This window comes from Lissotriton vulgaris, chromosome 5, assembly GCF_964263255.1.
Source record: "Lissotriton vulgaris chromosome 5, aLisVul1.2, whole genome shotgun sequence".
Lineage (NCBI taxonomy): Eukaryota > Metazoa > Chordata > Amphibia > Caudata > Salamandridae > Lissotriton > Lissotriton vulgaris.
Genome location: NC_141693.1, coordinates 595,564,329 through 595,591,021, shown reverse-complemented (window position 1 = coordinate 595,591,021; position 26,693 = coordinate 595,564,329).

Here is a 26,693-nt window from a genome sequence, read left to right as displayed (position 1 = left end):
TGAAGGCAGATGTATTGCTTCTAACAGTGCTTGAATGAGGGGTCCGTGTTGGATCTTGGCTCCGTGAGAGGTCAAGAAACCTCGTTCTTGCCATAACATTCCGAAGTCGTGTACAACTCCGAAGGCATAACGTGAATCTGTATATATGTTAACATTCCTGTTCTTGGCTAGTATACAGGCTCGGGTCAGAGCGATAAGCTCTGCTGCTTGAGCAGACAGTATATCAATACGGTGTGTTTCTTTGACTTCAGTTTCAGTGGTCACTGCATATGCGGCCACTAATTCTCCTGTACTTGTTCTCATACATGAACCATCCAAGTAAAGTGTCAGGTCTGGATTAGTCAGTGCAACATCTGTCAAGTCTTGTCGGGGCTTTGTTACTGCATTAATGATCTCTATACAATCATGCGGGGCTGAATCTGTCATAATCGAGGGTAACAATGTGGCAGGATTGAGTATGTTACAGCGTCTGATTTCTATGTGTGGCTGGAATAACATCAGTTCATAACCTGTCAGTCGTGCTATAGTCAGGTGTTGTGTCTGTGTTCTATTTAGCAGGACTTCTACAGAATGTGGAACTTGTACTATCAATGGATGTCCTAATACTATTGAGTCGCTTTGTCTGATTGCTAGGGCTGTCTCTGCAACTGATTTTAAGCACGCAGGCAGAGCCTGGGCCACTGGATCTAATGTACTTGAAAAATAAGCGCAAGGCTTATGTGAACCTGCTTGATCTTGTGTGAGGACAGACAACGCTGTACCATCACGTTCTGTAACAAAAAGTGTAAAAGGTTTGCTGTAACATGGTGTCGCTAGAACTGGTGCTTGACATAAAGCTTTCTTTAATTCCTCAAAAGCCTGTGTATGTTCCTGAGTCCAAGGGAGGACAGTCGAAGTCGCTGCCTCCTGTGTTGTCAACTGTATCAGTGGTTTAGCTAGAAATGCATACTGAGGAATCCATTGTCTGCAGTAGGAGGTGAGGCCTATAAAGGCCCGCACTTCCTTTTGTGTCTTGGGTTGTGGTAACTGTGCAATTAACTGAATGCGATCAGGTGTGAGCTGTCTCCCCCACTTGGACAGCAAGTGCCCAAGGTACACCACTTGCTGACCACAGAATTGTAGCTTCGAAGGAGACACCTTGTGTCCCTTGTCAGCCAGAAAATGTAAAACTGTCGTGATGCTTGTTCACATTCGGGTTCACTTCGTGCGGTGATCAGCAGATCATCGACGTACTGTAGTAAGGCAGTGTTAACTGGCATTTGGATACAATCAAGTTGTCTTTTCAGTGCTTGGCTATAGATGCTGGGGCTTTCTGTGAATCCTTGAGGTGCGCGTGAAAATTTGAAGCTTCGGCCATTTAAACAGAATCCGAAGAGATATTGGCTCTCCGGATCAATGGGTACACTGAAGAAGGCGTTCTTGAGGTCAATTACAGTAAAGAACGTCGCCTCTGAGTCAATAGCAGTCAATAATGATGAGATGTCGGGAACCACAGGATACTGTGGTACAATGCATTTATTCAGTTCTCGTAAATCAATCACCAGCCGATATACAGGCGGTGCATTGGGATCAGTACGTTTAAGAATCGGAATGATAGGGGAATTACAGATATTGGAGTCGGTTTCTACGACCACTCCTTGGGCAATGAGCTCTTCAATGATTTCCAGTAAAGCCACTACAGCATCGGGTGGTAACTTGTATTGTCTGATTCGGGGTAATACAACTCCTGGCTTGGTACGGTGTGATGTGCATACAACCTACATCGGTTGGGCCTTGTGCCCACAGGTGTTTCGGTACATTTTTTAGTCTGACATCAAACTCTCGTAGTACATAGTGACCTTTAAAGTCACGTAGGAAAAGTCGAACTCCCTCTGGAGAACAACATATCACTGCTCCTAGAGCCTTCAGTGTCTTGATACCTAGCAAGTTTTCTGGACATGACTTCGTGAGTAACAGGTCTGTAACACGTGATAATGGACCTACTGCTAGGGGGACAGGTTTTGATACTTCATTTACAATAGGCTGTCCTGAAAAACCAAGGGAAACATTCTGTGAGCCTGAGAGGGGTGCCCCTGGAACTTCGTCATGACTGATCGTTGTGCGACTTGCCCCTGTGTCAATTAGAAACTTTCTGTCTTTTCCCAATACTTGACTATGTACATAAGGACCCTCTTGATCTACAGGAATTTCAATAAGAGGCAAGCCAACCTCCCTCTATAGGCTGTTTCATGTGTATCGCTGATAATCGGGATAATCAGATTGGGCATACTGGTACATCTGCTGTGAAACTTGCTGCGTCGCGGCAATAAGCTGTGGCTGTGATACCGCTACAGTCTGTACTGTCTGAGGTGGAGCATGCGTAGGCTGTATGTTCTGGGAAGTCTGTTGCTGGACCTGATCTTGTCTAGGCTGACGTGGTCTTTCTTTAGTTTTACCTGTTGCTATATTATATTTTAGGACCGAACATTCATGTACGTAGTGACCTGGCTGCTTGCAATAGTTGCATGTCCCTTTAACGGGAGCCGCTGAATTACTTGTCTGTGTATGACCCTTTTTCTGCTCGTCAGCTGGAACTGACTGAGCAACTAGCATTTTCATTTTCGTGTCTTTCATACGTCTCTGTTCGTGATCTTGTTCTTCTCTAATTCTGTTCTGGTGATATTGCAACATTTGTAACATCTGGGATGGCGTATTTGCTTGCCAAGTGCTTTCGACCTTATATACACGATTCTTAACCTGTGTTAGGGAATTCTCGACTAATTTTGTTACAAAAGGTGCGGGTATGACTCGCTACTTGGTTTCAGGCCACTATTAATAATAAAACATTTCTCGAATCTTGAATAGAAATCACTAGTATCTTCATCGTGTTTCTGTTTACAGGCTGAGATTGCGTCCCAGTCTTCCTTTTTAGTTGTCAGTAGTCTTGGCAAAACCTGTACTATTAAGCCTGGTAATGCTTTAGCTTTGTCCCCAAGGCCTAGCCCTGGAGTGCGACCTTTTTCCTCGTCCTCTATTTCAGTCCAAATAATCTTTTTATCTCCCACCTCCCATTCTTTTTCCTTGAGTTTCTCGTAAATGCCTGTGGGCAACAGTACTTTTAACATTTTCATAATATCCGTATACGTGTAATCTCCCATGAGTAACATGTCTTTAATTTCTCGGTGGAAACCTGCCGGATCTTTATCGTGGCAGGGTACTAGTTTCTTCATTTCCAGTAATTCCATTTTAGTTAAAGGTGTATATACAAATACACGTTCTAGCGTGTCATCATTTTTTCTGACTGGATGTACTTCTCGTAAAGGATTCTGTCTGTCGAGGTGAAACATTTTTCTTTCTGGGAGCGGAGCTGAAACATATTGTGGGCCTAAGAAAGCGTTATATCTGTGCCGTTGTTCTAGAATTATTTTAATTAACTTGGTACTTAGGCCTCTCCATCTATTCAAAAGTAGTGCTTCTAATGTATCAGGTAAGGGACCTGGATCGTAATGTTGATTTCTGTATAACGTGATGAGATGCTGAATCATGTACATGCCAGCTAATTTCTGCTCGTCTGGGGGAAGATTTAAAAATGTCTGAGCTACTGTATCATCACTATATGTGCTGGGATTGTCAGCCCATTGTACTGCTGACCGGGCTAGTTCTTGTTCATCCATAGAATTGAGTACATGGTACCCCATTCGTTCTTGAAGTATTTTATCGGTAACCTGAAACAGATATTCAGGAGAGCTCGTTTTTGAGATGCCAGAGAGAAAAACTCTCTTGCTTTCTGGACGAATGCCTTTCTTAAGGTAATTTCCCTTACCTACATATGCTATCATTTCTTTGGTCGAGTCGTTCTCCTCTGGTTCTTCCTCCTCTGAGGATTCAATCTTGTCGCTATCTCCTTCCTTTTCTGGTTCCTTTCTGTCATGTATTTCTATTACTGCTTTCCTGATTCTTTTGTACATATTTGCTATACTGCTCTGTTTATCATGCTTTCCCTCGGCTATATTCTGGCCCCACTTGTTTAGTGCATCCATATCGTCCTTGTCTACACCAGGCCTGTCTTGTTCTCTTATTAGACAATTTATGAAGAAACGTAATATACAACCTTGGGTGTCAGTTTTCTGATGAGCCATGGCCTCTTTAATACTTTCAGGACCTTCCCCTGTCTGGATAAAATGGTATATTCTGTCTAGATGATCAGTCATTCCTGGTAATAACATTAAATAATCTGTAACTCGTCGTAGGCGTAGTGATGCTAACTCCATTCTATCGGTTTTACCGGGTACTGGATCGTATCTGCAATCTGGAAGGGGTTCTTTAAGGAAGTTGTAATTCTGTATTTGGGGTGTACGTTGCTTTGCTAGGTCCCTAAGGGTTAATCTGTGTGTTTGTGGCGGGGTCTGGTAACCTCCTGTCGCACCTCCTGAAGCGGAGGCTTGAGCATGGCTTGTCTGTGGAGTCTGTATGTGTAACTGAACTTGTCTTTTACCAGGATCAGACCCGAAAGGATTTAGTGGATTAATAGTAGGAGCGGGAAGTGGTGGGGGAATAGGTATGGGTGGTACAGTATGTTGAACGGGTGTAACTTGTTGCGGTACTGGCTGGGCATTGTCTTGGAGTAGGTCGCCATCTCTGTCACCGTCAGTAGGCGGTACGTGGGCACGTGGATTTGTATAAGCGGGAGCTACATCGTCTAGATAGGAAGAAAGGAATATGTCTTTTGTGGTCTTGTGCCTTACTTTAGTCGGAACCAATGGTGGCAGCAGATCTTTCGGTATTTCTGGAGTGGCTTTAGGCGAACCCTCGGCCACTAGATACATGCCATTTGCAAGAGTGTTTTGCATACGGTCTACTTGTTCTGCTTGTACTCGGATACCTTCAGCAACTAATTCGTTTTCTCGGACCTCATCCGACTCTTCTCTCCGTTTTTCTGCTTTTCGGAATGCTTTTTCGGCACGTTTATGCGATTCTTTACGCCACAATTCTATGGCGTCTTTCTGAGATTGTCTGGCTTTCTTTTTCCATAGTGCTTCCTCTACTCTCATGATGCACTCGGCATCCCATGTCCCTGTAACAGGCCACCTATGTTTCTCTTCTAGGTGCTTGGTATAGTCGGCCCATAAATCTAGATACAGTATGGCATCTAGGCCATGCTTATGGTACATAAAATTTCCAGGAGTGTCCCTAGGTGGGACAGGAACTGCTTCCTCTAGTATCCCTTTCCTAGTTCCTAACTGTCTTAATTTATTGAATAATGGCATCCTGTTGTTTGGCACTTGATACTCGATACTTGTTACTTACTCTACCTCGGACACAGTTAATATACAAAAACACAATAATGTACATCAAAACAGTCACTCATACCACGACATTAATCACATGAAACATTTTGAACACATATGGACTACCCTTGAACTTCAGAAAACGAGAACAAAAAAAAAAAATCGAACCCTTGAATACTTTATATACTGCTAAACAGTACAGATACACTGTCTAAAACAGTGCAGACCGTGTTTGTGTACCCAAACCCGTCTTTACCGGATACATAATAATGCACCCGTCTAGATGCGTCCCCAGCAACGGTACTCACCGGGAAGCACGGAACGGAAGGCCTCGGACAACTTGACTGGACTGGACCGGACTGGACTCGGCTCGACTCGATACGTGAAAACTTCGGAACTGGTGGGCCTCTTGAAACCTCAGACCTTGTTTCTTTCGGCTAGGCTCTGGTCGGGATCCTCCGCACTCCTCACCGCCTCGTCTGGGTGCTGATCGCAGTCTCCGTCACCTCCGTAGGCCTGAGGGAGATACAGGAAATCCTGCGGGTACGCGTAATTGGCCGTCTTGACTGTGGCAGGGGGCAAAGGCTGCAACGCACCTACCGGCGCGTGGGGTGGGGGAGGGGTTCCTATTCGGGCGCCAAATTAATGTGGTAAATATTTAATTACCGTCCTAATTTCTATGCAGGTAAGTACTTATAAAATAACTCAGTCGGAAAGAAAGAGACAGAGTCCGTGGTGTTAGAGTTCTTAGGGGTTTTATTCCTTAAAAAGGAATGGTTCAGAACCGGATATCATGTTCCTGACACCGCTGGGGTTCAGGAAGGGATAGAGCGTACTTTATTGATAATACATAACTTTTATACTTAAAGCACATAATGGAAACCAATACAGAAGGCGTAACAGCTGAGAGAAACAAGATAAGAACACACACATGTTAGCAATACGTAATCAGAAGGCGTGAACTAGGGCGTACATAGAGGTGTGTGCTAGAAACGTCACATGAAAGTGTCACAAGTGGGTGGGTACATAGCAGAATCTTGCAATGTCAGCAGAAATCTGAGGTCTGGATGCGCGCGCAGCTGCATGACGTGTGATTGACGTGAAGCTGGAGGGTGCAGGGGACTTGACATTTACACTAGAGGGAAGAGACAGAAGTCTGGCATGTCAGATCAACTTGTTCCTATATCATATCTGATATCTGATGTTTGGGAACCATATTATCTGGAAGGAAAGGTCTCTTGGGCAGAGGCTATCCTATACTGACTATGAATGCGTGCATATGTGCCTACGTGTCTGTGGGTAAAGCGAGGGGGCCATGGGCCTACCATGGTAACGGGAGCTATGAATTACTTGCATGGAGACAGAAAGGCCGGGCCCTTTGCTCTGCAGCTGAGGGGTTATTTATCTACCCTGCTAGACTGGAATGTGTTTTCGGGAAGCTGAGCTTGTCATCAGTGATGTCATTTGAGATGTCATCAGTGATGTCATCAGTGATGTCACTGACCATGTCATGAATGATGTAATATGTGACATCATCAGCAATGGATTGCGGGAGCGCGATATATAGTTATTGCAACTAACTATATATGCGAATTTCTATGGTTTTGTGCGTGTAAATTAAGGTTTTGAAAATGCTAATCCCTAACTATATATGGTCTATAACCAATGGTTTTTTCAGTGAATTTTCAAGGTTTTGTAAATGCAAATTCCTAACTATATATGGTCTATAACCTATGGTTTTTTCAGTGAATTTCATTGGTTTTTTAAAAGCTAATATCTATAGCTGTAAAATATATTCTTTATTACGTGTCGTATCACGTAGCCACGTGAGATGCCTCATGACGCGTCACATAAATGTGACGTATCGTTTCTGCAGCGCAAACAAAACCCGTAACGTAAGCGCGCCAGAGCACGCTTACAGATATATATATATTTTTTTAACCTTAATTAGACAAAATCCACACGTGCACATATCTTGAGGCCTTGCAAAGGCACATCAAACAAACAGTCTTTACAATTTTGCCAAGTTTGGTGGAAATCTATCCCTTTAAATTTTATTTTACTGTTTCTCTTGGTTTTCCCCTTATTACGCTTACCGGAACACTACCCGGTACGCAAACCGGACGCTCCAAAAACACAAGATGTTGGACTCCCGTTACGCTACCGTTTAGCTGCCCGGTTGGCGTACGGGGAAGCGCCTCTACCGCGAAAAATCGCAATTTTTTTTTCTTTTTTCCTTTTGCCCTGCGGGGCACTTTAATATCCCCCTCATCAATCCTAGGGGGTCAGGAGGGGTCTACCTTGCCCCCTTTCCTTCATTTCCCCCTTCGTTTTTCACCACCTCTTGTTGTCTCTCGATCCTACCGAGAGACAAGATGGCGGCCGCTCCGGACTGTTTACAAAGTTGATAGCCAATCAGCTTCTCCTCAGACTCCCGTTACGCTGCCGGTTAGCTGCCCAGTTAGCTGCCCGGTTCGCGTACCGGGACGCGCCTCTACGGGGAAAAATCGCAATTTTTTTTTTTTTGCCCCGCGGGGCACTTTAATATCCCCCTCATCAATCCTAGGGGGTCAGAAGGGGTCTACCTTGCCCCCTTTCCTTCATTTCCCCCTTTGTTTTGGCCTCCTCTTGTCTCTCGATCCTACCGAGAGACAAGATGGCGGCCGCTACGGACTGTTTAGAATGTTGACAGACACCGGAGAGCCAATCAGCTTCGCTTTGCAAAGCTCAGATACGCGAAAAGTACGCGAACTAGTACCCTATCTAGGACGCTGTCACAGATATATCTGTTTTTTAAAACGTTAATTTCTCAAAATCCACTGGAGCACATATATTGAGACCCAGCAAAGGCATATTGGGCTAACAGTCTCTACAATTTTGCCAAGTTTCGTGTAAATCCATTCAGCCGTTCGAGCTAAAAGTGAGGCCAAACGCCCTATGGAAAAATGAATGGGAAAAACGCGTTTTTGGACCCCCCCTTTTTTCTCGGCCCCCCCTTGACGAAACCCCCCCAAATTTTCAGGGGCTGATCAGAAACAGAATGTGCCATTTTCCTGAAAATTTCAGGCGATTCCGTCCACAAACGCCAAAGTTATTAGACATAGAATTTTCAAAAGTTCCATAGAGAAAAAATCCTAACTATATATACCTACTGGCGACCGCCAGTAGGTAATATATATATATATATATATATCTCCTACTGGTGGTCGCCAGTAGGTAGTTATAGTTAGGACCTAGTTTCCATAGGAAATCTGCAACATTCTATTTGGAATAACTTTGTCGCCGGTTCACAAATCTTCGTGAAATTCTCAAAGAAGATGGGGCGCTCTGCTCCGCTCTGCTCCGCTCCTTACCTTAAAGTTTTGGGGTGATTCGTGAAGCGGGGGCCAAAAAACAAAGGGGGTCCCAAAACGTGTTTTCCCCATGCAATTTTCCGTAGGGGCATTTAAGTGAGGCTACAGCCCGAACTGCTGAAAGGAATAACACCAAATTTGGCAAAAAGGTAGAGTTTGTTTCGCTGATTACGCTTTTTGTTAAATGGTGTAAATCCGTGCAGTAGTTCTTGAGAAAATCAAAACTAAAATCATAGATATATCTATAGACGAAGTACTGTACACGTATCCTCCCGAGCACGAGCTTTATGCTAATTGGCTGTCAACACTCCAAACCAGGAAGTGTTGGCAGCCATCTTGTGCCTCGGTAGAACCGAGGCACAAGAAAACAGAAAACGAAACGTGAAAAACAAGAAAAGGTGGCAGGTTAGAAACACCCTGACCCCCTAGGCATTGCCTAAGGGGACGCGTACCCTGCCGATACCCAAAAAACCGAAGCGCAGGCTCCCACACTTTAATGTGAATTAGCCCCTGGGGGGGCCAAATCCTGGGGGCTTTCTAAAAATACAGTGTGGGGGGCCCAATCCCCCCTGCAGCCCCGGGAACCGCCACACCCGGGGCTTAAATGTATAATTATGGAGGGCCTCTAAGGCCCCCCGATCCCCGGGGAGCGCCACCGGGGCTTCTTTTTGAAAAGAAAATTAAAAAACCTGTGTGGGGGGGGCTCAAGCCCCGACACACGCCCCGGAGACCGCCACCTCCCTGGGGCACTACATATTTATATTGGGGGGTCCGTGACGGACCCCCAGCCCTGGGTACCACCACCCCCCGGGGCTTTTAAATGTTGGGAGGGGGGCATGCGGCCCCCCTCCTGGAGCCTTGAGGAGGCCCTGGGGACCGCCACCCCCCCAGGGCCGGCTCCTGCAGTGTCCCGGGTTGCCTATCCCTCGGGACACTGTAGTTTTCTATGGTAGGGCAGGAGCCTTGCGGCTCACGCCCTACCATAGCAAACTGCTTTGTTTTTTGGAGGAGAGAGAGGGAAACCTGCTCTCTCTTCCAAAAACCAAAGCCGATTCCTTTTCAACATTGGAAGCAGCATGTTAGCTGCTCTCCATGCAGAAAAGCAATGCCGGCTCCCGCAGGATGCGGGGAGCCGGCAGGGACTATGGGGGGCTTGGGGACCCCCCCATGGTCCCCAATAGAGAGGGCTGGGCTCTGGGGGATGGGGTCCCCAGGGCCAGAAGTGGCCCAGGAGGGGGGCCACGCAGCCTCCTCCCCAAATGATTAAATATTTTTTTTAAAGTAGGCAGGCCGGCCCCGGGGGGATGGGGTCCCGAGGCCTTAAGTGGCCTGAGGAGGGGGTCCATGCAGACCACTCCTTAAAAATATTTTTAAATTTGGCCAAGCCCCGGGGGATGGGGTCTCCAGGCCCTGGAATTAGCCACGGGAGGGGCGCCACGCGGCCCCTTCTCATAAAAAAATAAAAAAAAATATTTGGGGGTTAAAAACAGGATCGGGGAGGAGGCCATGCCCCCTCCCTGTACCCTTTGCAAACTCGCCCCCTTGCGTGTTTGCAGAGGGGGAAGAAATTCCCCTTGAATACTGGGGATGTCTGGGGGCCAAGTAGCCCACTAGGAACCTACAGGGTGCACCAGGGGGCTGCGTTGCAGAGAGGTGTAAAAAGGGGCGTGGCCTCATTACACCTCTCTGCAACGCAGTCCCCTGGAGCATACTGGAGGTTCCTGGTGGGCTAGTTGGCCACCAGGGACCCCCAGTATGCAAGAGGAATTAGTTCCCCCTCTGCAAACGCACCATGGGGCTGCGTTGCAGAGAGGTGTAATGAGGCCACGCCCCTTTTACACCTCTCTGCAACTCTGCCCCCTGGCACATAAGGAGGTTCCTGGTGGGCTAGCTGGCCCCCAGGGACCACCAGTATTCAAGGGGATTTAGTTCCCTCTCTGGAAACGCGCCAGGGGGCTGCGTTGCAGAGAGGTGTAATGAGGCCACCCCCTTTTTACACCTCTCTGCAACGCAGCATCCTTGGCGCATACTGGAGGTTCCTGGTGGGCTCCTTGGCTCCCAGGGACCCTCAGTATTCAAAGGGATTTAGTTCCCCCTCTGGAAACACGCCATCGGGCTGCATTGCAGAGAAGTGTTATCTTCGACAACAAGATGTCCTTCCAGCAACATGCTAACTTGGTGGTTTCCTCTTCCTTCCACATATTAAAAAGGATCAAAAAGCTAATCCCTTACCTACCTCCATCCGCAGGCAAAACCTTAGTCAGCACATTAGTCTTCTCCAAAACAGACTATTGTAATGCCTTGCTACTGAACGCACTGCAACTATAGCGCCGAGACACCCTCGGGTAATTGTGCGCTCTAAAAATCGCCCAAATAAATAAATAAATAATGAGGCCACGCCCCTTTTTACACCTCTCTGCAACGCAGCCCCCTGGTACATACTGGAGGTTCCTGGTGGGCTAGTTGGCACCCAGGGACCCCCAGTATTCAAGGGGATTTCGTTCCCACTCTGGAAACGCGCCAGGGGGCTGCGTTGCAGAGACGTGTAATGAGGCCACCCCCTTTTTACACCTCTCTGCAACGCACCCCCTTGGCGCATACTGGAGGTTCCTGGTGGGCTCCTTGGCTCCCAGGGACCCTCAGTATTCAAAGGGATTTAGTTCCCCCTCTGGAAACACGCCAGTGGGCTGCATTGCAGAGAAGTGTTATCTTCGACAACAAGATGTCCTTCCAGCAACATGCTAACTCGGTGGTTTCCTCTTCCTTCCACATATTAAAAAGGATCAAAAAGCTAATCCCTTACCTACCTCCATCCGCAGGCAAAACCTTAGTCAGCACATTAGTCTTCTCCAAAACAGACTATTGTAATGCCTTGCTACTGAACGCACTGCAACTATAGCGCCGAGACACCCTCGGGTATTTGTGCGCTCTAAAAATCGCCCAAATAAATAAATAAATAATGAGGCCACGCCCCTTTTTACACCTCTCTGCAACGCAGCCCCCTGGTGCATACTGGAGGTTCCTGGTGGGCTAGTTGGCACCCAGGGACCCCCAGTATTCAAGGGGATTTCGTTCCTCTTCTGGAAATGCACCAGGGGGCTGCGTTGCAGAGAGGTTTAATGATGCCACGCCCCTTTTTGCACCTCTCTGCACCACAGCCCCCTGGCGCATACTGGAGGTTCCTGGTGGGCTAGTTGGCCCCCAGGGAACCCCAGTATTCAAGGGGATTTAGTTCCCCCTCTGGAAATGCGCAATGGGGCTGTGTTGCAGAGAGGTGTAATCAGACCATGCCCCTTTTTACACATCTCTGCAACACAGACCCCTGGCGCATACTGGAGGTTCCTGGTGGGCTAGTTGGCTCCCAGGGACCCCCAGTATTCAAGGGGATTTAGTTCCCACTCTGGAAACGCGCCAGGGGGATGTGTTGCAGAGAGGTGTAATGAGGCCATGCCCCTTTTTACTCCTCTCTGCAATGCAGCCCCCTGGCGCATACTGGAGGTTCCTGGTGGGCTAGTTGGCCCCCAGGGACCCCCAGTATGCAAGGGGACTTAATCCCCCAACTTAGAACGTGCTACGGGGCGCATTTGCTTAGTGGTAAAGGTAGGGGCGGGGCTTGAGGTGATATGTGTGGAAACATACCCTGTGGCACGTTTTACGTTGGGGAATTAATTCCTCTTCAATCCAGAGGTCCCCTAGGGGCCAACTAGCCCAACAGATACTTCCAGTAGGTGCCACGGAGCTGCATTGCAGAGTGTTGTAAAAAGGGGGCGTGGCATCTGACACCTCTATGCAACGCAGCTCCCTGGCGCATACTGGAGGTACCTGGTGGGCTAGTTGGCCCACAGGGGACCTCAGGATTGAAGAGGAAATAATTCTCCAACTTAAAACGCACCACAGGGCGTGTTTGCACACATGTCACCTCAGGCCCCGCCCCTTTACTTCACTATTGAGCAAAATATTCCTCTAAAATCAGCCAAACTATGAATTCGATTTACTCACCTGTTATAACGAGAGACGTCAGTGCTGCATCTTTGAGCCCAGTACGGACCCTGAAAAGTAAATTTAAGCATACTTACCAGTAACTTGTATTTCCTTCCATAGGAATCTATTGCATGGTTTTCATCAGAAAAGTTTCTAATGTCTATTTTTGAAACGTACAAATATTCCTCTAAAATCAGCCGAACTACGAATTCCGATTTACTCACCTTTTATCAGGGGAGACCTCAGTGCTGCCTCTTTCAGTCCACTACTGATCCTGAAAAGTAATTCTAACCATACTTACAGTAACTTAAATTTCCTTCCATAGGCTAACATTCACTAGTTCCTCTTGGAAATTCTTCTAAGTGTGGAGTTTTGGAACTTTAAAATATTCCTCTAAAATCAGCCGAACTACGAATTCCGATTTACTCAGGAGAGACCTCAGTGCGGCATCTTTCAGCCCAGTACTGATCCTGAAAAGTAATTTTAACCGTACTTACAAGTAACTTGAATTTCCTTCCATAGGATATCATTGCCTGCTATATAAAATATACATAAATAAAAAAAATATATAAATTAAAAAAATATATATTACAATTTCAATATTTTTAAAAATATTTTGTTTTCAATTTATATTAAAAATATATAATATAATTTAAAAAAATAAAATATCTAAAAATAAATACTTTAAAACAATGTAGTAAATCAGTATAAAAAATATAACAATTAATACATTTAAAAATTATCATTTACAAAACCTTTGAAATTCACTAAAAAAGCCATAGGTTTCAGCCACGTTATAGTTAGGAATTAGCATTTTAAAAACCTTAGAAATTCACTGAAAAACCATAGGCTTCAGTCACCTTATAGTTCGGAATTAGCATTCAAAAAACCTTAGAAATTCACTGAAAGAACCATAGGTTTCACATATGTTATAGTTAGCTGGACAATTCACTCATACAAAACCATTGAAATTCCCCCGTTATAGTTAATTCAGCTAACTATAACTCGCGCGCCGGCAATGCACTGCTGATGACGTCACATATTACATCACTCATTACATGGTCAGTGACATCACTTATGACATCACTGATGAGATCTCAAATGACCTCACTGATGATATCATCCTTGTGAAAGAGTGGCAGACCTCCTCTCACCCTAATATAACCTTTGATACACATATTCAAAAATAGATTTTTTTTTTTTTAATTGAGATACCAATACCAGTTACAACAACCTATTCAGTAATTCCAACATCTACATACACATCCACTCATTCACGAACAGTTCTATAAAGTCACTCATACATGTACTCACTCATCATATGTACTCATACACCTATACATCCTGTTACACACCGATACTCATCCATTGAGTTACTCACACAAATACTCACACATGCAAATAAACATCCATTTACTTGCATATACAGTTATACACGCACCACTACACTTACTTCTACAGAAATGTACACATACTTATTTTCTTAAACAATCACTTATAGAAACACATACTTATTTATACAGGAACTCTTCCAATCTCTCACTCTCACATATACTCACTTATATACATAAATACTCACATATACTAGTTTAAAACATATGTAGATACTCATAAATCTACTATTTAGACAGTCCTTCACTCACTAACACACCCATACACACACTCATCCACCCAAACAGTCCTGCACACATGCTGTCTTCAAAACACATACAAACAGTGAGTCAGTCATTCATGCATCTGTGCGCTAAGTAATACCCCCCACCAAACCAGACACTCATTCTGATACTCAAAAAACCAACAAATAACCCATATAGACACTCATGTAGCTACTCACCAACCCATGCAGCCACTTATACACAAAGTGAGACACTGATACAGATATTTACATATTTAAACATTACTCGCTAATACATGTATTCACTAAGATACACTTCATGTCAGTTATACAACCAATTTTACAAAAAAAATCAATTTAGACACTTATTTACCCATTTATTCTTCCATCGACCTTTAGAAATACACATATAAAAAATATCAGTGATGTCATTTGAGATGTCATCAGTGATGTCATGAGTGATGGCACTGACCATGTCAAGAGTGATGTAATATGTGACGTCATCAGCAGTGCATTGCGGGCGCGCGAGTTATAGTTAGCTGAACTAACTGTAACGGGGGAATTTCAATGGTTTTGTATGAGTGAAATGTCCAGCTAACTATAACATGTTTGAAACCTATGGTTTTTTCAGTGAATATATATATACACACATATATATTTTTGTAATAAAATTTTTTTCTTTTAAATTGAATTATATATATATATATATATATATATATATATATATATATATATATATATATATATATTACCTACTGGCGGTCGCCAGTAGGTAGTTATAGTTAGGATAATTTTCAATGTTAAATCTCAACATTCTATTTTGAATAACTTTGGCGCCGGTTGACGAATCTGCCTGAAATTTTCAGGAAAATGGTCTCATGGCGGTCCGGTCCTTCCCTGAAAGTTTGGGGGGGATTCGTCAAGCGGGGGCCGAGATAAAAGGGGGGTCCCAAAACGCGTTTTCCCCATGTTAATTTCCATAGGGCGGTCGATTTCACTTTTAGCCCGAACGGCTGAATGGATTTCCACCAAACTTGGCAAAATTGTAGGGACTGGTAGCCCGATGTGCCTTTGCTATGTCTCAAGATATGTGCTCCAGTGGATTTTGAGTAATTAAGGTTCAAAAAAATATATATATCTATAGCAGCGCACCGGTACGCGCACGGGTGCGCGTACCGTGCGCGCCACGCGACTTGCGAAAGGAAAGCTGATTGGCTCTCGGGTGTCTGTAAACATTCTAAACAGTCCGGAGCGGCCGCCATCTTGTGTCTCGGTAAAATCGAGACACAAGAGGTGGCCAAAACAAAGAGGGAAATGAACATAAGGGGGCAGAGTAGACCCCCCCTGACCCCCTAGGTTTGATGTGGGGGCCATAAAAGGGCCCCGCAAGGCAAAAAAAAAAATTTTTTTTTTTTTGATTTTCGCGGGGGGAGCGCCCGGTACGCGCACGGGTGCGCGTACCGGGGAGCGTACCATGGGAAAAAAGAATGACAGTTTTAAAAGTAGCTGTTTAGAAAAAAAAATGTTTAGTTGTTTTTTTTATACATACACATACATATATATAAATGCATATGCACATATATATATGCATATATGTCTATATGTGTGCGTGTAGAGAGAGGTAGAGAGGTAGAGGTGTAGAGGTAGAGAGGTAGAGAGGTAGCGGTAGAGAGGTAGAGATTAGTAGAGAGAGAAGAAGAGAGAGGTAGAGAGGTAGAGAGTAGAGAGTGAGTAATAGAGAGTAGAGAGTGAGTAGTAGAGAGTAGTAGAGAGCAGTAGAGAGAGTAGCAGAGTGAGTAGTAGAGAGTAGTAGAGTGAATAGTAGAGTGAGTAGTAGAGAGTAGTAGAGAGTGAGTAGTAGAGAGTAGTAGAGAGTAAGTAGTAGAGTGAGTAGTAGAGAGCAGTAGAGAGTGAGTAGTAGAGAGTAGGAGAGAGTAAGTAGTAGAGAGTAGTGGAGAATATTCCAAAGTTTGGCACAGCACCACTTTCACAATGAGTCCAATCAAATCATATCACTTAGAGTACTTATTGAAGCGCTGAATCTTGGTGTATATTCAAATGCTTTTATTTTCCTTAAGTTTATGTACCACAGCCAGCCGAAACGTTTCGTTCTGTACAACAGAACTTCTTCAGGGCGTTCTTATTTCCTTCAAGTTATGTCGGTATCCCGTTGTCATATAACTAGATATTTCTTCCAAATGTTAGACGAGACATAAGTATATTCTTATTAAAAGTGACTATGTATCAATTTTACCCACACAATTTGGGCAGACTTGAGTAATTTATAGCATCCTCAAAGTCAGTCTTTCAAAAATTCCAAAGTATAGGACATGATAATCCAAATCCAAATGTTTCTCAAGAAAAGTCATTTACAATCGTTCGGAATATCGGTGTTTGGGCAGATATGATCCAGGGACCCCCAGTATGCAAGGGGAATTAGTCCCCCCTCTACAAACATGCACGGGGGCTGCGTTGCAGAGAGGTGTAAAAAGGGTTGTGGCTTCATTACACCTCTCTGCAATGCAGTCCCCTGGCGCATACTGGAGATTCCTGGTGGGCTTTCAGGTCTTATATAGTTAGGAATTAGCATTAAAAAAACCTTTGAAATTCACTGAAAAAACCAAAGGTTTCACACCAGTTATAGTTAGGAATTAGCATTTAAAAAACCTTTGAAATTCACTGAAAAAACCATAGGTTTCACACCAGTTATAGTTAGGAATTAGCATTTAAAAAACCTATTAAATTCACTGACAAAACCAGTTATAGTTAGCTGGAAATTTTACTGACATAAAACCATTGAAATTCCCACGTTATAGTTAGTTGGACTCACTATAACTTGCGCGCCTGCAATGCACTGCTGATGACGTCACATATTACATCACTCATGACATGGTCAGTGACATCACTCATGACATCACTGATGACACCATCCAGTGAATGTGTGTCTTTCTGAAAAATAAATTTGTTTTATATATGTATTTGTAAAGGTCGATGGAAGAATAAATGTTTAAATAAGTGTGTAAATGGATGTTTTTTTTAAAAAAAATTGGTTGGTTAACTGGCTTATTAAGTGTATCTTAGTGAATACATATATTAGCGAGTATTGTTTAAATATTTAAATGTTTGTATCAGTGTTTCTCTTTGTGTATAAGTGGCTGCAGGGGTTGGTGACTGACTCACTGTTTGTATGTGTTTTGAAGACAGAATATGTGCAGGACTGTATGGGTGGACGAGTGTGTATATGTGTGTGTTAGTGAGTGAATGACTGTCTCACTAGTGTCTTCATTACTAACGACATATGTTTTAATCTAGTATATGTGAGTATTGATGTATATAAGTGAGTATAGTATATATAGTGAGAGATTGTAGGAGTTCCTGTTTAAATAAGTATGTGTTTCTATAAGTGATTGTTTAAGAGAGTAAGTATGTGTAAGTTTCCTTAGAAGTAAGGTGGTAGTGTGTGTATAAATGTATATGCAAATAAATGGATGTTCAATAGTTTATGTGCATGTGTGAGTATGTGTGTGAGTAACTTTTGGATGACTGCTGATGTGTAACAGGATGTATAGGTGTATCACTACATATGATGAGTGAGTATATATATGAGTGACTATATAGAACTGTTGGTGAATGAGTGGATGAGTATATAGATGGTGGAATTACTGAATTGGTTGTTGTTACTGGTTTGGGTATCTCCATTTTTTTGAAAATGTTTGTTTCTATTTTTGAATATTTGTTTCAAGCGTTACATTACACTGAAATTAGGTCTGTAACTCTGTCACAAGGATGGTGTCATCAGTGATGTCATGAGTGATGTCACTGACCATGTCATGAGTGATGTAATATGTGACGTCATCAGCAGTGCATTGCAGGCGCGCAAGTTATAGTGAGTCCAACTAACTATAACGTGGGAATTTCAATGGTTTTATGTCAGTAAAATTTCCAGCTAACTATAACTGGTTTTGTCAGTGAATTTAATAGGTTTTTTAAATGCTAATTCCTAACTATAACTGGTGTGAAACCTATGGTTTTTTCAGTGAATATATATATATATATATATATATATATATATATATTCAATGAAAAAACCATAGGTTATAGACCATATATAGTTAGGAATTCGCATTTACAAAACCTTATTTTACTCGCATAAAACCATTGAAATTCCATATATAGTTAGTTGCGCTAACTATATATCGCGCACCCGCAATCCACTGCTGATGATGTCACATATTACATCATTCATGACATGGTCAGTGACATCACTGATGACATCACTGATGACATCTCAAATGACATCACTGATGACATCACTGATGACATCTCATTTGACATTACTGATCACATCACTGATGATATCATTCATGTGATAATACGATGAACCTCTTCAGACTCTAATATAACCTTAGATACAATCAGTGTAAACAGACACTCACAGACTGTCACTCATCCATGGAGTTACTCACACACCTAGTCAGTCATGCAAAGAATCAATCACACCTCCATTTCCTCAACTATACAGTTATACAAACTTTACTTATTCAAACATATACTAACACATATTTACTCTCTTATACAATCCCTGATACAAGTTCACAATGATCCATACAGCCACTCACACATTCACTGGCTCTTATGCACAGTTATTTATATATGTCAACTCTCACATGTACTGTGTTTTACATATGTACTTACTTTGACATGTAGCACTGAGATATCCATTCACTCACCAATACACTCATGCACACAGTCAACCGCCCATACAGCTGTTACCACATGCACTTTTGAAACCATACCTCTAGTGAATCAACTGCTCACACATCTATGCACAGAGTCATACACCTCCCAGCCACCCACACACACACTCAGTCTCCCATACAAATACTAAGGTAACCAATCAATAACCCATATAGTTACTCATATAGCTACTTATCAACACATGCAACAGTTTACAGAACAACAGACATAATGATGCACAAATTAAGACAGTTTAGTCACTAACCCATGCACTCAGTGAGACACATTTAATCACTCACTCATACAGTCAGTCATGCACCTACTAAATCCTTCATCCAGACACTTATACATCCACTCATTCTTCAATATGTAAGACATATTTTAACTTCACAGAAACATACAGTCACTGGATGTTGTCATCAGTGATGTCATTTGAGATGTCATCAGTGATGTCATCAGTGATGTCACTGACCATGTCATGAATGATGTAATATGTGACATCATCAGCAGTGGATTGCGGGTGCGCGATATATAGTTAGCGCAACTAACTATATATGGAATTTCAATGGTTTTATGCGAGTAAAATAAGGTTTTGTAAATGCGAATTCCTAACTATATATGGTCTATAACCTATGGTTTTTTCATTGAATTTCAATGGTTTTTTAAATGCAAATTTCTAACTATATATGGTCTATAACCTATGGTTTTTTCAGTGAATTTCATTGGTTTTTTAAAAGCTAACATCTGTAGCTGTAAAATGTATTATTCTTTAAATCCCAAAATATATTTAGATGTTTATTGATAATTTTTTTTTTAATATTTTTTTTCTTCGCTTCTAGTTCGCGAACCGGGAAGCTTTCCGTTAGCTCATCTTGATGCCGCGATCTAGTCCGCGAACCGGTCAACGTTACGTTAGCGGAACAGTGACGCGCCGCGGAAGCGCGACGTATCACGTTATCGCGTAATGCGTCTAATGACGCGCCGCGTTAGCGCTCCCGGAAGTGCTCCGGACCGCGAACCGGAAGCGATCTGGGACGCGGCGCGCGCCGCGTAACGTAAGCGGAACAGGTCATGTGACTTGTTTATCAAACTTCTCATTGGTTCATTTCACTTTTGGTTTCCAAATGATGTATGACTAGGTCATGTGACCTAAAAATAACACTTTTCATTGGCTCAGAACTTTTGTTTTCCCCAAATCAAGTAAACCCCTCCTTATTTCCTCACTCTGACTTTCATCTTGGTGAGAGAAAGACCATTTATCTGAAGATCCACAATGGCTTCCATTGTTGCTGCAGCTGGTGCACCCCCACCACCACCTCCACCTCCCCATAAGAAGAGAGGACCACCCAGTCAAATTATGACTAACAGAGAGGAGGAAGATGAGGAAGAAGAAGAAGAGGAGAGAGAGGGACAACAATTTGTTGATGAGTTGCCCCGGGTTTCTAAACGAAAAACCAGTTTCATCTGGCAGTTTTTCACCATCCCTCCTGGAACCAAGAAAGTGAATGCAAAATATGCCACCTGCCTCATCTGTGACTACAGATTGTCGAGAGGCACAGAAAAGAAGTACAGTATGGGGAACTATACAATGCACCGTCACATGAGCAGGTGGCATCCCTTGAACTACAGCCGGGCTGAGTTGAGGGATCTTGAAGACAATCCGACGGCAACTCCTGTGGCAAGATCTACATCCACATTGTCTTTGACGGGAAGAGAGGCACAAGAGACTGTGCCAAACATCCAACCTAACTTCCAGCACATGAAGTTGTCTTGTATTTACTGTGGTGCTATGCTGTCATATGGCAACATGAGTGTCAACCTCATGAACATTGCATATGAAAATCATAAGTGCCCTAATGCACCCAAAAAGTAATTTTCTTTTTTTTTGCTCCAGTTGAGCCGTTTTGAAAGCCTGTTTTTTGTTGTCTCCCCTCCTTAAAAAACACAAAAAAAACATAAAACAGTTCTAAAAATACAAAAAAATCAAAAAATGTTCAAAAAATTACAAAAAAAACATAAAACAACAAAAACAAAAAAAAACAGTTCTTTTCAGAACTACCTCCCCTTTCAAACAAAATTGCTAGAATGTTTATCACTCTGGCAAGCTCTATTTCTTTTGGTTCGCTTCAAGTTCGCTGACCGGTTCGCGAACTTTAAGCGAACTAAAAAAAATATTTTTTTAAAAAAAAAGAAGAGTTAGTATAAGGGAAGTAAACAGAGAATAATGTAAAAAGAAAGACAGCTAGAGAGAGTAAATGAGAGATACTGTCAATGACATCATCAGCAGTGCATTGCGGGTAAAAAGAGTGGAAAACATTTACCTTATAATTCTTGTTACCTTTTTTAAATATTTTTTCATACTTTCAATCTGTAAAACAAAGAACAAACATTTCAAAAAATATTAAAACATGTATTTAAAAATTAGAAAAGACAAGGGAAAAGGTTCAAAAACAAACAGTTTTTCAACAACTTTGACATTTACAGAAGTCTCTGCTTCTCTACGTTCCCTACACAATCCTAAAGATATATATTCGAAAGAAACTGTATCTTGATATTGCTGAACTGAGGCCTATTTTGAAACATGATGTTTTTCTTGCACTGCTAATGTCTCACAATAGTGATGCAATAGCAGCGCAAAAAAGATGTAAAGTCATAATAAAATTGTGTCTAACATTGTAAATGATTGTTTTAGGATGCAAATAAGATGTGTGCTTTCAAGAGCTTTCTTTGAGGTGAGGCCTCTTTTTTTTATAAAAAAAAAACACTACCCAGAAGTACAGCACTCTAAGCATTAAAATTGATATTTACAGAACTCACCTTACCCATATGTACCACACATTTCTAAATGTATATCATAAGGACAAAAAGCATAACATTAATTATACATGTTAAATGGTTTATTTTTGCTGTTCTCAGAATGTATCAAATTTCACTTAAATCAGTGACTTGAAGGTATTCATCATGTAACAGCGGGGAAAAAAAAACACAATCAAAATGACTGTGTTTAAAAAACCCATACAACCTAAGAAATCTGATTTCAAAACTTCTTAAAATTAACTTACTTTCAATGACGTCGAAGGATCTCCTATAAACAGCATCCACTCTGTTGTGCTTTAAATATTTTCAGCCCGCCACTTTCTGAAAGAAAACCTCCATCGATACGTGAAATATGTTACATAGAAAAAAAACTTCTCTCATTATATCACATGTTTCCACTAGGCCAAATCATGTTGCCGCGATTCGCAAATCTTGTAATTCTTCCAATCAAATCCCGACATTTTCTATTTTCGCAACTTTCAAAAATAAAATATTTGAGATTATTTTCACAATCCTGGACTACTAATATCTTACTCTTCTTTGTCAGTCATGTTCTCCTTTTCCTATGACACTGATACTGCTTACTATGAAGCAGACTTACTTGCATTAGGTTTATATAGTTGAATTTTTAATCGAGACAGCATTGCAGACTTACATTCCCTCTACTTAAAATTTTGGTTTTAAAAACACCAGGTAAGAATTTTTAAGGTCAAACGGCAATTTTTTTTTGAACGTTACAACAGAATCATTACAGAATGACCAGCCGTTTCCAGACTTTAAGTAAGCTGTATAATGTCCTGATGTTGTTGATGGACCATCGTGATAGATAATTGCTACAGTAACAAAAGTCCTCCCTGATATTGACAGCTGAGAAGCCACAAAATTTTTTATTAAAGTTGACAATTTTGTTCCATCAGGCCTACATCGTTGCATCATTAAAATGACATACTGGCCATATCTACGTATAAATAATGTTGACATCATATCACATTTACATTGGCTACACTCCATGTTGTGATCCGCTGCATTTACTAGCTTATTAAAGGAGACTGATTTACTGTCTGGCAAAGTTAAATATATAAATCTTTCTGAGTCTACACTAGTAGTACTTGATACCATACAGTTCTCGCAGTCATGCTGCCATTGATAAGAAAGCCCAAACAGGTGATCTACATCTACACCCTCAACTTGCAATATATCAAGCATATACATTAAAAACTCCTGACAATCTTGCTGATTATTTTCAGAGAAGTCTGTTTGACCTGAACATTCATCTAACAGATAACGAACTTCAGACACACTTTCTACTTTTGTTCGATCACTGCTACATTTCTCGAAAACAGAATTCAACAAACAGCATAAAATTTGTTCAGAATTCAACAGAATCTGTTCTTTTAAACTCTCTAGTGAAAAGAGAACATTAACCACTACATTTGCATAGCAGTTGACACCAGAACTGTTTTCAAATTGAAAACCGACAACATCTTCAACAGAATCCACTTTCTTTCTGCTAACAATTTTCGGTTCATTGACTTTTAGTCTTTTTGCAACAACCTCCCTACTATTACTGCTATTTCTACGTTTGCGGCCTACCACACGTTTCTCAAACAAAGGATATTGAGGCAAATGTGGCGCATACTCTCTTCTTAACCTATTGTATTCCTTAACACAATCTAGATCCGCACAAATGTTTGTGACATCACAGTCAATCAAGTACAATCCCGATAAAGTTCTAACTCGTGACAATGCCACATATGCCATACCCTCCTTGAACACAGAACTGCCAATATTCACCAATGCACAGTCTACACTTAAACCTTGCGATTTATGGATTGTCACCGCATATGCCAAGCAAACAGGAAACTGTTTACGGCGAACATATAAATCTTTAACAAGCAAAAACCTAGCAGAACAACGACCAATTTGCTGTACTTCCTCAATGCCATCAAATTTAATTTTTAAAAATTCTATTCCATCTCTATTTCTGTATTTCTCAAAATCAACAACATTACCCATTGATCCATTTACCAGACCTCTTTCTACATGTAAATTCCTTCTCAAAATAATTCGGCAATTTAAACACACATTCAAAGTCTTTTCAAAACCCGCTGTTTTAGATATAGTCTTCTCTAATGAATCCAATTTTGATTTCAAATTGTCTGACAAAATAATTGTTGATCCCATATGCTCTAATTTGTCGATAGCTTCAAGTTTCACAATCTCTTGCTTTTCTAAATTCAACATTTTGTTGTTGAAGATGGCACATTCTGCAAGAGTTGGCATGAGACATATCCCGGATTTCTTCTCAGTAATTTTCTGAAAAATATTCTCAGGCACAATATCTTGTTTGGGATACAAATTTGACAGTAACCGTGCATTTAAAGCTTCTTTCCCATGCTCGGTCACTTTTCCAATTCTAATATCTTGTAGAATATTCTTGTAATCTTCATCCTTTGCCTGACGCATATTTTGATGCAGTTCTGCATAATTGAAGTTTAACCATATATTGACGTTGCCAATGCTCCCTAGGCACTTCCTGGTATCTTCATGCGTGAGTATTTTGAACACAGGTTGACCTTTTACTGGTGTCAGCTGTAGAAGATCTCCGAAAACAATAATGTGTTTCCCACCAAATAAGACATCATATTCAGTTTTAAGTACTTCTTGCATTCTCAAATGCACAAAGGCAAGCATGACATTGGAAACCATGCTTACTTCGTCAATGATAAGTAGTTTCATTTTCCTCAAAACTCTTGAAACTTCACAGCAAGCATCTCCAGATAACTTGTTGTATTGTAATTTGTTGTCATGCTCCACCGGCAGCATCAATAGACGATGCAAAGTAATACCTTTAATATTATGTGCTGCCAGTCCAGTAGGAGCGGTGACAACACAAGACAGCGATGACTCAGTCCTTTCCTGCAAATAACAAGAGATTGCTTTAATGAGGAAACTTTTTCCAGTTCCCGCTTCTCCACTCACGTACAGTCGGACAGGCTTCAACGACGTACACGAGCACTCTTTCTTCTCATGACTTAATCCGTGCTCAATTTCCTTGGTAACTTCATCATATATTTTCCTCTGCTCAACGTTGAGTTGTTTTTCCAAGTCTTGTAAGTTAACTGAATCCTCCTGAGCATGTGCCATGGCTCTTTCTACTTCATTCATAGCAGTGGCAGCTTCATTTTCGATAATAGGTCCTCCAAGTGGATCTTGACTCAATGAAACAGAACTCTGACTGTCCTGAGAACTGTCTCTGGCAATCTCGGCTGCAATCGTTGCTTCCTGCTCAATTTCCAAAGTTAGCATTTCTTGATATTTAGAAAAAGCAGGACATTCTATGGACTCCTTGGCTGCATTGAAAGAGTCTTCGTAACAGAGGAAATCTCCAAGCAGTTCCTCTTCTGCACGCCAAGGCTTGAAAAGTTGCAAAAGTGCTAAATAGAAAAACTCCTTTTTTTCTGGAGATTCGCCACTTAATTTTCGATGGTTTACTAATTGGCATTTTCTTTGCTTGACCAGGCATCCCTCACTTCCAATTACAGCATACACTCCTTTCTCAATATCTTCTTTGATGTTCCTCTTGAATATATAATTTTGGAGAACCTCATATAGACAAATATTCTCAAGGTGACTGCTTCGATTTGGATAATATGTATCCAACATGTTGGTCTTCAAAATGTCGGTACTGTTTGGTTCCTTTTCTGCCAAATACTCAATTTCCCGAACAGGTTTTAGAACTCGATTTCGCGTTGCAGCAAGACCAAGACTCGCCCAAACGAGACTCCTGGATTTGGCATAGAGACTTGCTGAAGACAATCGATCAGAACATTCGTAAGCTCCGATTTCTCGATGCGACAACATCTTCAGACTGAAACTGTACAACTTCTTGCTGAGGCTCTTTTCATGGGAAATGTCCTCCCACATATCCTTCAGTTCGGTCTTTTCTTTTTTGGTGATGTAAGATGTCACATACCGAGCCACAGCCATACAGTTGTCAGCCACAAACTGTATATCCATGTTGGCATTCCACATGGACAAAATCACTGGGTTGTAGTCATTGATGTACTTGGACTCTTCGTTCCTTTTCAAATTGTATGTATTCTTGGGTGATTTCCTCGTCACATTATGTCGCAGCGAAGACATCAAACTGTTCACTCTTCCTTTAGAAATCACCGGTCGTGGAAAGTTGAAACGACATTTGGTGTAGAACTTGTCCTTGTTTCTGAATTTACGACGACAGTACTTTCCACAACGATGGCTTTGGAAACGTAGAACTTGTTCTCTTAGACTTTTCTTCTCCGTTGCGTTTGGAACAGCACACGTAGAATACTGTTCGATGAAATTCATCACTAAGTCATCCGGATCTGTTCCAAATTTAGGTGCATCCTTGATCCACAGCAACATATGTATATGAGGGGCACCTCTTGCTTGGTACTCCTTTCTCCAGAAGAAATCCAACACCTCTCCAAGAGGTGGATTCTTTTTATTTGTGATGAAAGACATCATAGCTTCAAATCTATGATTGAAGTACCTGCATACATTCACAGGATCCAAAGAACACAGTTCTCCAGGTGTCTTGAATTCAATGTTTTCAATATTTCCATTTGCCTCTCGTAGAAATTCAAGTAAGTCATCCCAGCCATACTCGGCACAGCTCAGAGTGAGGAACCATGTCGGAGTTCCTAAGTTCCTCAGCATACATTTTAAGTCACCATGACGACGGTACCAGTACTCATTAGTACCACGCTGACACGCCATGAGATTAATTAAGTGAGAATCCAAAATACTGTCTTGGACATTGACTTTATGCATAAAGTCACTTGCCGAGATGTTTCGCATCTGTATACCACTTTTTAAGATGTGGTTCACTGCATATGACAGTCCAGACAGATCGCTTTCAAACAGGAGATGAAACAAATA